This window comes from Hylobates moloch, unplaced genomic scaffold (genome assembly GCF_009828535.3).
Source record: "Hylobates moloch isolate HMO894 unplaced genomic scaffold, HMol_V3 SCAFFOLD_19, whole genome shotgun sequence".
Classification (NCBI taxonomy): Eukaryota; Metazoa; Chordata; class Mammalia; order Primates; family Hylobatidae; genus Hylobates; species Hylobates moloch.
Genome location: NW_026652294.1, coordinates 66,280,670 through 66,295,054, shown reverse-complemented (window position 1 = coordinate 66,295,054; position 14,385 = coordinate 66,280,670). Strand labels below are relative to the sequence as shown.

At 37.2% G+C, this 14,385-nt stretch overlaps 1 pseudogene; it reads left to right on the top strand.

Annotated features, from left to right (window-relative positions):
* Positions 1-365: 365 nt before the first annotated feature.
* On the top strand, positions 366-9,880 carry LOC116458398 (JNK1/MAPK8-associated membrane protein-like; annotated as a pseudogene).
* The last annotated feature ends 4,505 nt before the right edge of the window (positions 9,881-14,385 follow it).

The following is a 14,385-nucleotide window of genomic DNA, read 5'->3' as shown; positions in this document are numbered from 1 at the left end:
TTATCTCATAAATGATTAGCTGAACTATTTATCCTCAAAACTATCTAGACATAGATATAAACATGTACTGGTTGGTTAAAAGCCGCCTGTCACCTGTAAAAGCACACCACCTATAACTTCTCTGTTCCTCTCTATAAAGTCTAAGGCAAAACCAACCTGTGAGACACTCTGATATTTGGATCTGGGGTTCTATTCCTGTTGCAGCAGCCTGAATAAGATCAAGTCCCGTTAGTTGTTTGTTTTTTGTCTTTGTGTTGTGCCGTAACCCGGATGGGACTGGAAGCCCACCTCTGGACCCCCATCTTCTCCCCTCAGTCACTGAGGCCTCTCCAGCCAGTTGTGTGCTACAATTTGGGCATCCCACAATGAAACCAGTGCCTGAGTCCTGTGCTCCGGACATTGTTCATGACAGCATGGTAAAGATTAGATGGTAATTCTTTGTTTTACTGCTCTTTTGGTTTGGTTGCCAGCTTTTGTTTAACGTTGTTACTAGAGGAAACTCCAATGCACACCTTGACCTCCTTCAAAATCCCTGTGAATTATGTGTTTTGCCATTATAGCAACAGTTCAGTTCATTATCTCCATTTGGCATAGTTTTACTAAGGATTGTGTCTCTCGCCACCAGTTAACTCCTCCTGCTCTTTCTTTATCTTCAGCAAACTCATACAATTTCCTCACTCGAAACCATCCTTGAATACCATCCCTGCCATTTTTCTTACCAACTATTCCTCCTTATTCTGTGTCTTTCTTTGTTCACGTTTGGACCTTACTCCTCCTCTTTACCCTACGCTGGTTCCATTAAATTCCCCTGCTTCCCAGTTTTCCATTCCAACCCACATTACTGGCTTTTCCCTACCTGTGATGAAAAATCAGTGACCTGAATACCCATATGAACAAGTACACTTTAAGCCTTTGTCTCGCTTAGATTTACATAGTACCGTCAAAAACTTTAAAGACACCTGTAACAACAGGGAATAATTTAGTAACAATTCAGTCTGGTCATCAGCACATGTTCTCCCAGGCTCCACTGATTTCTATCCACTTGTGCAGCTGCTTGTGGGCCTGGGAAATGGACTATCAAAAACGTCAGAACAGTCCTGAGGCTTACATGCAGGCTAAAGCCAAAGGAGGAACAACTTACTAGACAAAGATGCAAAATATCATAAGATGGAGAGATGAATCCAGCGTTAATTACATATATAGATTAGAATATGTTTCAAAGGGCCGGGCGCGGTGGCTCACGCCTGTAATCCCAGCACTTTGGGAGGCCTAGGCAGGTGGATCACGAGGTCAGGAGATCAAGACCATCTTGGCTAACACGGTGAAGCCCCATTTCTACTAAAAATACAAAAAATTGACTGGGTGTGGTGGCGGGCACCTGCAATCCCAGCTACTCGGAAGGCTGAGGCAGGAGAATGGCACAAACCTGGGAGGTGGAGCTTGCAGTGAGCCGAGATCGCACCGCTGCACTCCAGCCTGGGAGACAGAGTGAGAGTCTGTCTCAAAAAGAAAAAAAAAAAAAAAATGTTTGAAATAACTACTCAGTTGTTCTTGAGGGCTGAATCACCTCTGCCATTGGTGTTAGGTTTCTTAAGATCTTACAACAAAAATTACAGATATTATTTAAAAATGTAATGTAAAGTGGTGGAAGACTACTATCTCTGAAATACACACTAGCTCAAAACCGTAAGGGCTCCATTGCAGAAAAAGCCAAATCAACACAATGCAAACTCATGGCTTTATAATTCAAACAATTAGAAGAAAAGGTGCTAGAATAATCTGCTCCCTAAAAAAATAATTTTATGTAGGGACACTCGCAGATAGTATAAAGAAACATAGAACCTGGCCTTAAGATGCAAAAGGGAGCAAGGGTCAAAAATTCCTCTTTCCAGTGATATTCCTTCTCACAGCCATTACCCTTGTGCAAAAGGAGATGCAAAAATCATCCCATGAATAGATTCCCATTCATCTTCCCAGTGAACACAAAAGCAAACTTTCCTCCTATTCTCCACCCACCCTCACTTGGAGCAGGCAAACCATACCTGTGGTGGGACTCCATCTACCTAATGACTTGAGTTTATCTAAACAATCTTTTGTCTCAGTAGGACTTCTCATTAACCTGTATAGCTTTATGCTTAATTTCACTAATCCAGTAAACCTAGGAAAATATATTATTTCCAATTGGAATATCAGTATTCTTTGTTTTCTTCAACTTCCCTGACTCTATACCTACGCTCCTTTGCACTTGAATGATTCTTATTAGCCATGAGGCAATGCTTGCTCTTGTCAACACATTCTACCCATCCCTTTAGTGAAGCAGTCCTCAACGTTTTTGCCACCAGGGACAGGTTTCATCGAAGACAATTTTTCCATAGGGGACATGATTTCGGGATGAAACTGTTACACCTTAAATCATTAGGCATTAGTTTCTCAAAAGGAGTGCACAACCTAGATCCCTCACGTGCACAGTTCACAATAGGGTTCGTGCTCCTGTGGGAATCTAATGCCAATGCTGATCTGGCAGGAGGTGGAGCTCAGGCGGTAATGCTCACTAGCCTGCTGTTCACCTCCTGCTGTGTGGCCTGGTTCCTAACAGCCCACGGACTGGTACCAGTCCACAGCCTGGGGTTTGGGGACCCCTACTTTAGTGGAAACAAAGGGGGTTCAGGACAACCGCAGGAATATCCATAAAAAGGAAACCCAAAGCCCTACTCCATTAGGGTCTTTACTCGGGGAATTAGTATTTATCCCTCAAAGCTAATGAAACTCCTTGGCTGACAAATGTGTTAACATAGCTGCTTTCCAAGTATTCTTCCCCTTTTCAATCTCCTTTGGAGTCAGAAACTCACTTAAATTTAAGAAATAACAATTGCTAGCACCTGAGGATGAAAAAACTAATTGGAAACAGGCTGATTTTTTTTTTTTTTTTTAATTCAGATAGTCTTTGGAGATACCTAGACAGCTGCCTGATTCCTCCCCTGTCTCTCGTCTGCAATGCAGTTCAGTCTCCATAGTAATATACTATGGCACAGAAAAAAAGTCTCCTTCACAAGTATTGGTGTAGATGGTTCAGCAGTCATTCTAAGCAGGTAATCTCAACTTGCCCCATTTAACAGAAGCATAATCCTGCCAAAAATATAAAGGTGGGGCAAGAACAAGAGCTCTTTTTTATGAATGAGTGAACCAAAATCTTAGAATGGAAGCTATAAGTTCTCTATTTCTATCTCTGTATGTTCACATGTGAGTGTATGTGTTCTGTGAAAGGAACATATATGCACGTCAGCCCCCAAATGCGGAAGAAACCAAGACATCAAAGAACAAGGCAGACAAATCCAGTTTATCAGTAAAGCGTGAGTTATTTGGGAACTAACAAAGGGAAGCACGGTCTTGGGTGGCAAGACAGGTAGATCTCCACAGCATTACTTTCCAAACTCAGGGCTTATATACCATGTGGAAAAGGGAAACAGGCTCTATAGAGTCTACTAAAGGTAACTCCAGAACAGGCAAGAATGCTATGTGCATCATATGCTATAATTTGTGCAATAACAGCAAGGTTATATTGATTTAAAGGCAAGATTTATAGTGAGTACAATTCTTATACTAAGGACAGTAAATAAAGTAGGAATAAGGAGGCGCTCATGGAACTGGGGTTACTCAGAAGTCTACATGGTGAATTAGCATCCAGAATGGAGTAACTTTTATCTCTATAGTATACCTGAATGTATGTAGGTTACATATGTGTAATATTATCCTACCTTCAAATGGTATTACCAAATTATATTATAAATCCCTAAAAGGAGATCTATTCCGACTAGTTTACAGATAAATAAGCACCTATATAAACTGAATATTCTTAAGATTCTCAGAAATTAACGAAATTGAATTTCTAATACTTTCAGTGTGGAAAAAAGTATTCTTATAGAAACTACTAAACTCAATGTTTAGTAGTTTCTATAAACTCAAATGTTTCTAACTCAAATGTTTCAAGAATTCAAGTTCACATAATTTAGGTAAGTCTTTGGCAGCAAGACTCATTTAATATTGCTCTTTTATCAAAAACAGGGGATGTCTTCTGAGTTATTTGGGTTAAGATGTTTTTATTTTACTTGGGTATGTTCACCCTAAACTTGTACAGGTTTACTCATCAAATAAGCTTGCATTACATATAATAGATGTCTAAGATGATTAAGAACTGTTTAATCAAATTGAATCATTATTCTGACAAACTTAAATTCAACAGTTATTCTGTTTTGTAGCACGACAATTGGTTTGAAGATATTTTCCAAGACAGTTAGTAACTTAAAACCTTAGACTTAAGTTAAATTAAGTTACACAATGGGAAGTCGTTAAATATCTATATTATTTCTAATAAAAAAGATACTGAAGCATAATTATGAGGTTATATACTTTTTTCTCTTATTTTTATGGTTCAGAGAGACTGTATACATATCTGAAAGAAGTGTATGGCTATAAAAAGTTGTAATATGTAAGTTGTAAGAGTAGCTCTGCTAGTCTGTTACAAAATGCTGGTATATAAAAGATAGTTCATAACTTATCCACCTCATAGATTTTCTGGGAAGTAGAAGCTACTGTGGTAAAAAATTATAAACAATGTAGGTAAGAGAGACTTTATTAGGAGCAATTGTGGCCAAGAGGAACAATTTTATATGCAATGTATGGAAAAATAAGACAACTTTGTTCTCATGAAAAATGACTGGTTTGTCCAGAATAAGAGAGAGGAGAGTGTGTGAAAAAACCTAAATGGATATAGAAAGTTGTAGAAGGTTCATGGAAAAAGAATTTCATATGTCAGGCTAAGGCTTGCTGGACTTATTTAAGGTTGTTTAAGAAGAGCTTTTGTATTAAAATAATACTTATACAAAATTAGATTTGATTTTCTTTCTGTAAAACTGACAAAATTTACATGTATTATTGGTCTTAAGAGTTTAGAAAAGGTTTTTCTTTACCTTCTGAGTAATCTGACGAAAATACAAAGATACTGTGTCTTGTCAGAATAGTTAACTGTGTTATGTGTTGACTTTACCATGTCCTTCATTAGTTAAAATAAGAAAGTCTTTCTACTTTTGATCAAATTTCATGATAATTTCTAACATTTTGCTGTCCCCAAATCGAATTTTAAATGATATGTTTTGCATCTAAAACTGTCTTTAGGATTTCACGGGGTGCATGGAAAATCACAAAGAATTTACTTTATCACTTTATAAAAGGAGAAATGCTAAAAATAGTTATGTTCATTTCACATTTTGAATTACATAGGAAGCATTGTAAAATCAGAAGAGATGCTTAGCCTTCCCTAGGTTAAATCAATATGGGTAAAATATTATTGTCATAAAAATTCCAGAAACTACAGGCTGTGTGGTAAATTCCCAGGGAATCATCAATATCCTTACTGTCCATATATTTTTTTCTATTTATGAGAGTCCCAGTACTGCTTTGCCTGATTTTAGACAAAAGCAATATGGTATTTTTCCGTCATAATTTCAGTCAATTTTTAAAAAATATTAACCTGATTGTAATTTTTTTTTCTTTAACAAATTAAAGAATTCAAAATCCAATAAGTTCTAGGGCAGTGGTTCACTTGAGGACTCATATCATTTAACCTATGAAGTTTAATTCATATGTTTAGGACTTACTCCAGGCTTACAGAATCTGTTTTACTTTATAATCTTGATATATTCTAACTTGATATATTCTAAACTGGATATAATCTTGATATATTCTAATTTATAATCTTGATGTAATCTTTATAATCTTGATATACCACGTTTGGTATATTCATGGTACATTAAATTTAGGGAAATTTGATGTTATATCTGAATATTGTTTTCTCTATAAAGATATGGCCATCCATTTTCATATGTTAGATTTGTATTCCTTCTTTGAAAATAGGCTTTTTCATTATGTTTGCAGATATTTTATCTAAAATTTTTTTGCATTGACTATTTTGTTTTCCATGCCCTAGAAACAACCATATATCCTTATTAGTGGAATTTTTTGTGTAATTAACTCACATCAGATCTTGCACTTCTAAAAATTATTAGTAGTAACTTGACCACAGATGCTTTCATCTACAAGTTGTTTTATTTTACTCTGATCCCTCCTTGGAAGTCCTTGCAAATCTGTCTTAGAGATCCAGGGCTCTATGTCAGGTATATGCTTCTTATGGCATTGCTTAAAATACCATTGAAATCATACCAATGAACTGAATCAGGATTTCAGCTCCAGTGAAGAAACAGATGTGTTCAGAAAACTGCTAATCTAAGATCAAGCAAATTAAAAATTAAGTACATATGAATGAATGAATGAATGAATGAAGAATAATTATGGGCTCTGCATGGGATATTGCTAATATGTTAATATTCTATTTTCTGGATATTAATAATCCCTTTGTATTTTCTCTTAATTGACCTATAATTCATAACAAGTTATTAAACTGTGCTTTTATAGAGAAATGAAACATTCATTTTGTCCTTCCTTCCTGACCCCTCTGGAATTCAGAAACTTATCAGGTATTCTCATTTTCATGGCAATATAATTATTTTCATAGGATCAATAAGCATCTACTCTTCTTTTTAACTATATATAATTAGAAAAATTGATTATGCAACCCAGGTATTTACTGGAATATTTTATTCGAGAATGATACGCATTTTATCACACTGCCCAGACACTTGTATGGAATGACCAATTTGGCCTTAACATTTCTTTCCGCTTGACTCAACTGTAGACTGATGTTTTCCTGACTCTAGGCTCCTGGTTTCTATATTCTTAGAGCATTGTCTTTATAAAAACTTATGTTGAGATTCAAAAGATGATATCCAAAAGACTGGCACTTTGACATGCTGAGAAGCCTTAGAAGCTGCCTCAGCATCAAAGTCCCTCTAATCTAGTCTTATCCTCCCACTCCAAGAGCAGGAAGGGACTCTAAAATGTTCTTATCTCCATCCACTGAGGAATGCGAACACACCTGGATGGATGTTTACACAAGATAATGCCTGCCTCTTGGGGCTCATTCAAGTTCCAAAGACAATCCTTTGCAAGTACACTTCTGTCTCCTGAGTCCATGTATTCTCCCTAATAATTATTTACTAGGTGGTCAGTCTGAAAGGGCTAAGAACACTGGGTATTCTTAAGATATTAAGATATTAAGCAGCCCACTCTCACTCTGAATCAATCAAACTCTCAGGGGAGTTTCTCTTAATAACTCCCGGGCATAAGGGGCTTTACTTGTCTCAAACCTTGTTGCCTGGTTAGTTCTTGGAAAGTTTGATTCCAGGAGAGACTACCTGGTGTCACAGATTAACAGGGCTGACTAGTGGTCCCTCACAAACTTGTGGGATACTGGAGGCACTGTACATGCAAACACCGTCCTTAACAATCTGTGGCAACAAGAGTCTTTTGCTATCTCAACCTATTTCTCAGAGTAAATTTTTGGGGGGATCAGAAGGGACTGCATATTCTGTACCCACTTTATAAATGACACTTAAATCCATGGTATTCTAAGCCTGGAATGAATACCACCTCTGTGGCTTTCTATGAAAAAAGAAAAAAAAAAAAACTTATTTTTGAGTTTCCTATGGAATAAACAAATTGGCTGTATTTAAAAGAAAAAAAAAATACTTGGAGCACTCTCAGCTTAAACAACTATCTTATTGGACCTATGAAAAGAGACAAAAGAAAGATATAGCCTTAGAAATTCCCTTGGCAAACCAAAACCAAAACTAAAACTAAATGAAGAAAAATACCCAGAACTCAGATTTAAAGCAGAATTAATTAAAATCCTGACTGCTTTGGATCCTCTTTGGTGTTTACAAAGAAGACACTCCAGCCTGTAGTCTAGTGGCTAAGATGGCCAAGATTCCACACTTTCACTGATGTGGCCAGGGTTTGATTTCCAGTCTGAGAACTAGTCCCTTGAAGATGTAAATCTTCTAACTCAAAATGTTTTTCAGAAAATAAATATTCATTAAAAAATCGTGGTACCCATTTGTTTTGTAAGCCTTTCTATCCTTGTAGATTTTATTTTGTGTTTTACTAACTGTTTTTTAAATCTTCCACTGTGGGACACTCAAGTTGTAGTAGGCCTTTGTGCGCAGGTGGTCAGCTGAGAATCTGACACCTTAGGAAATAATGGCAGATGCGAACACATGAACACTGTGGGGAACAACACACACTGGGGCCTTTTGGAGGGTGGAGGGTGGAAAAAGGGAGAGTATCAGTAAAAATAAGTAATAGGTACTAGGCTTAATACCTGGGTGATGAAATAATCTGTACAACAAATCCCCATGACACAGTTAACCTATGTAACAAACGTGCACTTGTACCCCGAACTTAAAAATATAAAAAGGAAAGAAAGAAATATGGGTTGTATTTCGTTTGCAACCAGTGAAACTTCCTAATTTATGAGCTGTCTTTGGGAGTGGTCTGTATCTTGAGAGTTTTGCAGCTTTTGTTCCCTCTTTGGAGGCATTGTTTAAATCCATAAAGGGCTTCTTGGTTTTAGTTTCATGTGTGATTGTTTTTGTTTTCAGTCATCTGTTTAAGCATACCTTTGATTTAAAACTTTGGTATATATCTACAGTGTGATAGTTTTCAGTTTGTCTTGTTTCTTCCCCTGGGCCAGAGAAACAGCCTCGCTCCATCACTGGAAATTGACCCTGTGAGAGGAGGTGACAAGGGGAGGCACAGTTCTGCAGCAGCCATTCTCTGGGCTTCAGTGAAAGGCCGACTGCTCCCAAGATGGAAAGCTTGCTACTTGTATATTTAAAAGGATTTTTAAAAAGCAGTTCTTTGATCTGCTTAATTAGAAGTAGATCTAATTAAGATATAATCTAAAAAGTAGGCTTAATTAGAAGCTGATATTCAGATGGCCTGGATGTCCGGGTGCTGTGGCCAGTTGTGCTGATCCCAGAGCTTCTTGGGGGAAACCTACAGGTGGCCAATAGCATGTCTTGGACTTTTTCTTGGGAAGATCTTATTTAAAAATGGATCAACTGAAATATCTAGAGAATGTGACTTGTGCCAAAGAGGGACAGAGAACAAATGCACAGAAATATTGTCAGCTTTGCATGGTGTCTCCTGAACTTCACAATTATCTCTACGTCGAATTTATTGCTACTCTTCCTCTTGTTTTACGTTGGTTCTTTATTGAGTGGTAAAGGGGGAAAAAAAAAGTTCTAGTGCGCTTTTTCAACACATCATTAGATTATTTGAATCCAGTATAGCAGCTGTTGTCACCTTACTTGTGAGTGATGCAGTTGGTGTTCTTTATATCTGTTCGTTCATGTCGAGTATTGACACTTTCAGATTGGTACACGATGCTTTGCAACCCAAGTCCAGATTGTGTTACCATAGTGGCAGTACTCAGGAAGCTGTCTACCCACTACATATCATTGTATTTATCTATTATGCATTCTGCTTGGTATTAATGATGCTGCTCCCAACTTTCTGTTGAAGAAGATTGCATGTGAGTTAGGGAAGTCTGATTTAAAAGTATTTGTGCTGCACTTTACTTTTTCCTAATATTAACCATGCTTCAGATGGTTGGTGGAGGCCTTTTATATTATGCCTTCCATACATTATATTAGTGTCATCTTTGATTACCCTAGATGTGTATGTATCAGCTTCTGAAATAGTGAACTACTATGATCTTCCGGTCAGAAAGAAAAGACTTATTCTCTTCAGCCACTGGTTACTTCATGTCCATAGAAAAAGAAAAATCTTCATTTCCAGAGTGAATAAACTTGAGCAATGTTTGCCCTTTTGGACTTTGGCACCTACACTATCCATTTATTCCTTGTTCACTGCAAAATGTACTGAACTTTCACAGATACTCTCAGAAGGAGCCAGTAGACACTGATATGGTTTGACTCTGTGTCTCCACCCAAATCTCATGTTGAATTGTAATCCTCAACATTTGGGGAGGGACTTGGTAGGAGGTGATTAGATCATAGTGGCAGTTTTGCCCTTGCTATTCGCATGATAGTGAGTTCTCTTGAGATCTGGTTGTTTAAAAGTATATAGCACTTCCCCCTTCACTCTTTCTCTCCTGCCACCATGAGAAGATGTGCTTACTTCCCTTTCACACTTCCACCATGATTATAGGTTTCCCGAGGCCTCCCCAGCCATACCTTCTGTACAGCCTGTGGAATTGTGAGTTAATTAAACCTTTTTTCTTTATAAATTTCCCAGTCTCAGGCATTTCTTTATAGAAGTGTGAGAATGGGTTAATACAGACACTGCATGTAAAAATGCAAAATGCCAAAAAAACCTAAGAAGTGTTCCTAATTTAAAAAGTAAATAAACGTAAAAAAAGAATTAATGGTATTCTGCCATACATAGGAACAAGACTGTCAATATATCTTAATGTTTGGAGTTTTTCTGTTTGTTTGTTGGTTTTGTTTTGTTTTTGTTGTACTTAACAAACTTTATGGGTGGACTTATAGACTTGAAAAATACAAAATACCATAATATTCAGTTACACAGCATATTATTATCTATTACATTAGTAGCCCATTAGGAATTACTTGCTTCTCTTAACTGTTCAGTTATTCTTTAGAGAAAAATTGTTTCTACCTACCTAGCAATGTGTTGTTCCCATTTTATTAAGAAAAACTTTAGCAAATATAATCTGGTATCATTAGCAGTGGCATAATTGTGCATATCCTTTCTGTTTCTGTTTGTTTTTCACCAATAATAAATTATAAAGAGATATACTGTGGGGTTTGATTGCAAACATACACATAAAGTGTATTTTTTGTTATCTGTTTATTTTCACCAATCCAGTATTTTAATATATTATAAAAATTAAGCATATTTTACATATAGGTTTTCTGTTTATAGTTTAATTTTATTGTTCCTACAAAGAAAATAAATAATAAAAAGCTTAACTGCAAAGAAAGCTGGTTTCCCTTTAATTTAAAAAAAAAAAAAAAGCTCCATTACAGATTTAGTCTTATTACTCATAATTTGTCTGCTTTCTGTTTCTTCTTAATTCAATTTCACTAGGTTGTATATGTCCAGGAATTTATTTAATTTCACAAGGTTTATAATTTGTTGACACATAGTTGTTCATAATAGTCTCTAACGATCTTTTGTATTTCTGTAATATCAGTTGTAATGTCTCCTCTTTTATTTTTGGTTTTATTTACGTGAGTGTTTTTTTTCTTAGTTAATCTAGCTAAAGGATTGTCAATTTTGTTTATGTTTTCAAAAAACCAAACTTTGTTGATGTTTGCATTGATTTCTTAGTCTCAATTTTGTTTATTTCTGGTCTAATTTTTATTGTTTCTTTTCTTCCACTAATTTTGGTAGATTTAATTAACTTTCTCTCCCACTCTGAAGGTCAAGTTTTGTTACCTACCTACAAATTGAACTAGATCCTGTCATACTGCAAAAAATGTAAACATTGTGGAAATAAAGATCACCACAATGAGAACAAAGGCTATTTATTTAGAACTTGTTATATCAGAGTTTACTATAATAAGGGATAAAGACTGTCATTTGCATTTGCCAGAGACTCAAAGGCAGGCAAATGAATAGGGAAGCTTTATAATGAAAGAAAGAAAAGCTTTTGGTATATCCTGATTGTAGGCTGATAACATAGGGAAAATGTAGTGGGGGCTAACTAGAGGAACATCCTATATCATTCATGAGGAGTGCATATTTGCTTTCTCTGGTTGGTCCTAAATTAAAAGCAAGAACAGAAAATTGGGGAAACTTAAAATTGTTAATCAAGTCCTTCTCTTTCTTTGGACCAGGTTTTATGAAAGTTATTGGCTTGGATTTCTGGAATGATTGTTAGAGATACTAGTCTGATTTCCATAAGTCTGATTTATCGATAGTAGGCTGGTTTTCTGGGCTGGTTACTGCAGTGATTCTGTTTGCCACAGATTGTGGGTCATATCGATGGCAGCAGCTGCTCCAGGCAGCCTGCCACTGCCATTAAACCAGTTGCAGCAGTGGTGAGCAGCTGGGGATGCATGCTCCATGTAGCCTGTGGGAGCTGGGGACAAGTGGGAGCCCCACTCCTTCTGAATTGGGGTGGGAGCTCCCCAGATGCACTGCAGCTGGCCAAACCATGGCTGCAGACCTGGTCCTCCCAATCCACAGATCAGGCAGGAGCCCTGCCCCACTGGACACAGCTGCAGCTGCCCAAACCATGGCTGTGGGCTCAGGCATCCCTGCACTATCTGGGGGCCTGGGAAGGCCCCCACCCCTGCCTTTGCAGGTTCAGAAGTGCCTGCTCCCACTGTCTGGCCTTTCCTGGCTGTTGGCGCCTGCTCCAATTTCGAAGCAAAGTCAAGCCAAGCCTGGCATCATGAATGGCAGTAGGAGGCAGCCAGATTCCTGGGTGGAAGGGATGGGTCCCCAGTGATGCCCCACCTTCAGGCAAGAGAATCCCACCTGTCAGGCCCCAGGCTCAGCCAGAGCAGAGGAGAGAGTGGAGAGATGACCAGCTGCAGAGAGGAGCTACCCTCTAACTCTCCATTGCTTCCTGTCCTCTGAGAGCTGAACACTTGATGGGACAACCTGCCTACAGAGAGGAGCTACCCACTGTGGGTCTCCCCTAAGCTGTTGTAACACTCAATAAAGCTCTTCATCTTGCTCACGCTCCACTTGTCTGTGTACCTCATTCTTCCTGGATTCAGGACAACAACTTGGGCAAAGGCGCCAGCAGCCACAGAGGTTTCTGGACAGAAAAGCAACATCCCAAAGATCTCATAACAATAGTTCTGTATTTATATATGGCATGGCCATTGTTTGTTTGTATATTCAGTCTTTCAACCCATACCAAATTTTCAAGTTTTTTCAGTTTTCTTTAGTATCTTGTATCACTTTCCAAACTAACATTTCCTGGTTTTCTCTTTTCTTGACTACACTGAAATCTAAAATCTGATACCTAGATCCTTATGAGGACTCTACTTTGCCTTATAGCAGGCCTTTTCCCCCAGGATCTGAAGAAGACTGTAAACTAAAGCCAGATGACTTGATATTATAAGGTTAAATGTAATTTTTCCCTCATGCCAAAAGGAAAAGGGAACTCTCCAACTATAGCATTTTCTTTAGAAAATTTAAATTTTTAAATATGTTCACTATTGTTTTGAGATGTGTTTCTATATTTTAAAAGATCCATAAGTATTTATGCTGCTGGCTCCAAGTTATAATTTCCTGCTATTTGTAAAGATAGAAAAAACTTTGTATTTCTTTTGGATAAAGAGAATTAGCATATATGTAATATATTGCATCTTTGTTGCTTATAAAAAGATGATATTTATTTATGTTTTTTACAATATCTTTAGTAAGTTTTCTGTGATGTGAATCACAGTATGTCTTAATGCTTACTCAATATTCACACTGATTTGTTTTCTCTATTTGTTTAAGAAATTTGGTTAAAAGGAGATTTTATTTTATTTTACAAAGGAGAAAGCAAAATTTCTTTTCTTTCCCTTCTTAGGTTGTTTTGAGGCACAGTCCTGAAAACAAAAGAAATATTAGCAAAGGAAAACAAGCAGTTTTAGTTTATAATGCATACTGTACTCATCACATAGGACAGGCCTCTGTTCAAAAGTATTTCTCTCTCAAGGCAGTGGCTTAGGGCCTTTGCTGAAATAGTACTTTAACAAGGAGCCATAAATCCTACATAGTGACAAGACAAAGGAGAGAGCAGTTCTAGTCTTTTAAAACGTTGGAAAATGTGAGAAGATACTAAAAGTTGTTCCCAGATTGCTCTGATGCTGGCTGGTCCTTCTCTGGGCTAATAAGCAAGTGCTGTCTCCAGTAAGAAAGGATTTGTTTCCTGGCATTTGGCAAAAAGAGGCTGAGGCTGACCCCTGAGTTTCCAGTGTCTTTACCTTAACAACCCTCAACATGTCAGGGGAAAATATTTTGGTTTTCTTTCATTTATTTCTCCAGTAATATATACTGTGAAGGACTGATCACCTTAGCAGACCACACAACCGCAAGATTTCTCCCTGAATGAGTCACTGGCTGGGACACTAAGAGATTATGGCAAAATCCTCAGATCGTAAATGTCCTTATACGAGTGTCAATCAAGACTGTGGATAATATCATCAAAAGCATAAACATCTTATCTTTAAGAAACTCAATGAGCAGTACTACAAAATAAAAATACGTTTTATCCCTGACCTCTTGGAATCTGCTGAGCTGGATATCTTCAGGGTTTAACTCTTAGCTCTTTACTTGAATATAGCCGTTTATTTTAATGTTGCTTTTTAAAATTGTATGTATCCCTCTTTTAAAATGTTTGGTCTGAAAGATCCTTAAACCACTGAATTTTATGGCTAGGCTTCAGTAGATAGCTCAGCTGATTATTTTGCATAAACAACATCAATAAGAGTCTTC